Genomic DNA, 4,460 nt, shown 5'->3' with positions numbered 1-4,460 from the left:
ACCTTCCCATGCTGCTTCCTTCCCCCTAGTGACCAACATCAGAATAGTATTATTGTTGTTAATCCACCTTCCCATGCTGCTTCCTTCCCCCTAGTGACCAACATCAGAATAGTATTATTGTTTTTAATCCACCTTCCCATGCTGCTTCCTTCCCCCTAGTGACCAACATCAGAATAGTATTATTGTTGTTAATCCACCTTCCCATGCTGCTTCCTTCCCCCTAGTGACCAACATCAGAATAGTATTATTGTTGTTAATCCACCTTCCCATGCTGCTTCCTTCCCCCTAGTGACCAACATCAGAATAGTATTATTGTTGTTAATCCACCTTCCCATGCTGCTTCCTTCCCCCTAGTGACCAACATCAGAATAGTATTATTGTTGTTAATCCACCTTCCCGTGCTGCTTCCTTCCCCCTAGTGACCAACATCAGAATAGTATTATTGTTGTTAATCCACCTTCCCAGTGCTGCTTCCTTCCCCCTAGTGACCAACATCAGAATAGTATTATTGTTGTTAATCCACCTTCCCATGCTGCTTCCTTCCCCTAGTGACCAACATCAGAATAGTATTATTGTTGTTAATCCACCTTCCCATGCTGCTTCCTTCCCCCTAGTGACCAACATCAGAATAGTATTATTGTTGTTAATCCACCTTCCCATGCTGCTTCCTTCCCCCTAGTGACCAACATCAGAATAGTATTATTGTTGTTAATCCACCTTCCCATGCTGCTTCCTTCCCCCTAGTGACCAACATCAGAATAGTATTATTGTTGTTAATCCACCTTCCCATGCTGCTTCCTTCCCCCTAGTGACCAACATCAGAATAGTATTATTGTTGTTAATCCACCTTCCCATGCTGCTTCCTTCCCCCTAGTGACCAACATCAGAATAGTATTATTGTTGTTAATCCACCTTCCCATGCTGCTTCCTTCCCCCTAGTGACCAACATCAGAATAGTATTATTGTTGTTAATCCACCTTCCCATGCTGCTTCCTTCCCCCTAGTGACCAACATCAGAATAGTATTATTGTTGTTAATCCACCTTCCCATGCTGCTTCCTTCCCCCTAGTGACCAACATCAGAATAGTATTATTGTTGTTAATCCACCTTCCCATGCTGCTTCCTTCCCCCTAGTGACCAACATCAGAATAGTATTATTGTTGTTAATCCACCTTCCCATGCTGCTTCCTTCCCCTAGTGACCAACATCAGAATAGTATTATTGTTGTTAATCCACCTTCCCATGCTGCTTCCTTCCCCCTAGTGACCAACATCAGAATAGTATTATTGTTGTTAATCCACCTTCCCATGCTGCTTCCTTCCCCCTAGTGACCAACATCAGAATAGTATTATTGTTGTTAATCCACCTTCCCATGCTGCTTCCTTCCCCCTAGTGACCAACATCAGAATAGTATTATTGTTGTTAATCCACCTTCCCATGCTGCTTCCTTCCCCCTAGTGACCAACATCAGAATAGTATTATTGTTGTTAATCCACCTTCCCATGCTGCTTCCTTCCCCCTAGTGACCAACATCAGAATAGTATTATTGTTGTTAATCCACCTTCCCATGCTGCTTCCTTCCCCCTAGTGACCAACATCAGAATAGTATTATTGTTGTTAATCCACCTTCCCATGCTGCTTCCTTCCCCCTAGTGACCAACATCAGAATAGTATTATTGTTGTTAATCCACCTTCCCATGCTGCTTCCTTCCCCCTAGTGACCAACATCAGAATAGTATTATTGTTGTTAATCCACCTTCCCATGCTGCTTCCTTCCCCCTAGTGACCAACATCAGAATAGTATTATTGTTGTTAATCCACCTTCCCATGCTGCTTCCTTCCCCCTAGTGACCAACATCAGAATAGTATTATTGTTGTTAATCCACCTTCCCATGCTGCTTCCTTCCCCCTAGTGACCAACATCAGAATAGTTTTTTTGTTGTTAATCCACCTTCCCATGCTGCTTCCTCCCCCCTAGTGACCAACATCAGAATAGTATTATTGTTGTTAATCCACCTTCCCATGCTGCTTCCTTCCCCCTAGTGACCAACATCAGAATAGTATTTTTGTTGTTAATCCACCTTCCCATGCTGCTTCCTTCCCCCTAGTGACCAACATCAGAATAGTATTATTGTTGTTAATCCACCTTCCCATGCTGCTTCCTTCCCCCTAGTGACCAACATCAGAATAGTATTATTGTTGTTAATCCACCTTCCCATGCTGCTTCCTTCCCCCTAGTGACCAACATCAGAATAGTATTATTGTTGTTAATCCACCTTCCCATGCTGCTTCCTTCCCCCTAGTGACCAACATCAGAATAGTATTATTGTTGTTAATCCACCATCCCATGCTGCTTCCTTCCCCCTAGGGCCTGTTGCACAAAAGTAGAATTAAGACATCCGGGATAAATGACTCAGCTGAGCTCAATGAAGCCAAAACATGTGCGTCCAGGCTTAATTGGTTGCACAAAGACCAAGCCAGGATGAGCAGACACGGATTCATTAAGCCAGGTGAAACCAATCCTGGATAGGTGCGCGCTCACGGCTCACTCAAATAGACCCCGCCACAGATCACAGATTAACTGATTTACCATGGCAACTAGAGCCGCGTACTTTTCCCCGTCGGAAGCACAAATCCTCATGGAGGCATACGAGGAGGTAAAAGATATAATTAAGAAGAAAGGCAACACCGCCACAGTGATAAAGCAAAGAGAAAAAGTGTTGCAGACCGCCTGAATGCGTAAGTAGTGCACAATTACACACTCACCGCTCCGCTGAAACATCACAATTACAATTCAAATATTTAATTCACATCTCCAAAAATGCAGTTGTACTGTAATTATGAAACGGTTAAATTTTTAATTGAAATGCACTGCAGATATGAGTGAAATTGTGTAAAGTAACTCCATCACACTGTATAAAGCTATGATAAATTGTTTGATATTTTTACTGAAAACAAGACAAAAATACCAAGTAATTTTTTGCAGTGTGACTCCATTAAATGTGTGTGTGTGTGTGTGTGTGTAGATTAAACATGAACGGGCCAAAACGGACATGGCAGCAGGTTAAAATCAAATACAAGAACATTCTGCAGAATGGTATGGTCCCTGACTAATATTTAACAAAGCACAAGCATATATTGTACCCAGAAGGTGCCTGCTCACACATTGTCTGTACTGTTTTAGCAGTGAAAAAGAATACCCACAGACAAGGCACGGGTGGTGGGTCACCAAAGGCTGACCTTACCCCAGCAGAGGACATGGCCTTGGAGCTAAATAAAGGCAGGCCCGTCTTAGAGGGGATCCCTGGGGGGAAAGAGACGAGCATAGGTTCCTCCCAAGATGCCACCCGCTTCATTCAAGGTATGTCCTTCCATCTCTACATGGGATACAACCACATTCATATTGAATCAATTTGGACTGTCTGACTTTGGTTTACCTATTGCCTTGCAGTGTCTGGCAGCACTGTGTTCCTGTTAGAGCCACCAGCACAAGCACCAGACGATGCTGATCCAGTGAGTACTCCATCAAAGGCATACTGTAGGCCTGGCATGTCTTGTCTACTAGCTTCAATATGAATCCGATTAAATGTGATAGGGTGAAGGCCCCAGTGCAGCAGCAACAGCACATGATGGAGACGATGATGAGGAGGAGACCATCTCTCTGGATTCCAGAAGGCATGAGGTATCATGTTAAGACTGTGAAAGTACTATTTACTCTACAATGGTGAGGAGTCCTCATCAAAATCAAAAAATCTAATTTCTTTTACAGGACCCAGATGCTATACAGTGGGAAAACCAGCCTGGCAACATAGTGCGTATTAATAAAAGGACACCACATCCTGCCAAATTCCAGTTGCGCTAATTGTATTGTGTTCACAGAGCTCACAAGCTATCAGAAAGTTGTATGGCAACCACCTCCGGCGCCAAATAGAACTGGCAGACATAGACATTCAGTACAAGAAGAAAAAGATGGAAAATCTTGCACTGGAGTCCGAAATAAAAAAGAGGACAATTAGGAAACTGGACCTTGAAATAAAAAAACTTGAGAGGGAGGTGAGATATGCCTTCAATGTACACTGTATGCTAACTGTAACACAAATGTATTAATCATTATTTTTCTTTCCTCCCCCAGCTCCAAGAAGATGACACAGCTCAAAATAAAAATTTGGTATATTCTCGTAAAGTCAAGTGAGCCATGACATATGAGCTCTTATTGTGAGCACACAGGACGGTGGCATCTTTCTAAGGTTTTTTTTATTTTCCCAGCAATCAGTACAACCAAGTCATCGTTATAAGGCATCGCCCTCTTTTGCCCACCCCCCCAGCACCAGGTGTGGCCACTAGCCTATATGAAGGCCCAAAATTGTGTGTTCCTTTCTGCTCTGACAATGGCATGCCCATTCGTGCGAGATGTGGTGGATGAAGAAGCACTTGTGCTGAGGAGAGCCTTCAGGCGAGAA

At 43.3% G+C, this 4,460-nt stretch overlaps 1 long non-coding RNA gene across 1 annotated transcript; it reads left to right on the top strand.

Moving 5' to 3' along the window:
* The first annotated feature begins 3,767 nt into the window (after positions 1-3,767).
* LOC120042321 lies at positions 3,768-4,164 on the top strand. The gene is made up of 3 exons (XR_005476062.1): positions 3,768-3,811; positions 3,880-4,053; positions 4,133-4,164. It is a non-coding gene; the product is annotated as an uncharacterized LOC120042321 (long non-coding RNA).
* The last annotated feature ends 296 nt before the right edge of the window (positions 4,165-4,460 follow it).

This window comes from Salvelinus namaycush, unplaced genomic scaffold (assembly GCF_016432855.1).
Source record: "Salvelinus namaycush isolate Seneca unplaced genomic scaffold, SaNama_1.0 Scaffold653, whole genome shotgun sequence".
Taxonomy (NCBI): domain Eukaryota; kingdom Metazoa; phylum Chordata; class Actinopteri; order Salmoniformes; family Salmonidae; genus Salvelinus; species Salvelinus namaycush.
This window is presented reverse-complemented; position numbering and strand designations above follow the sequence as displayed.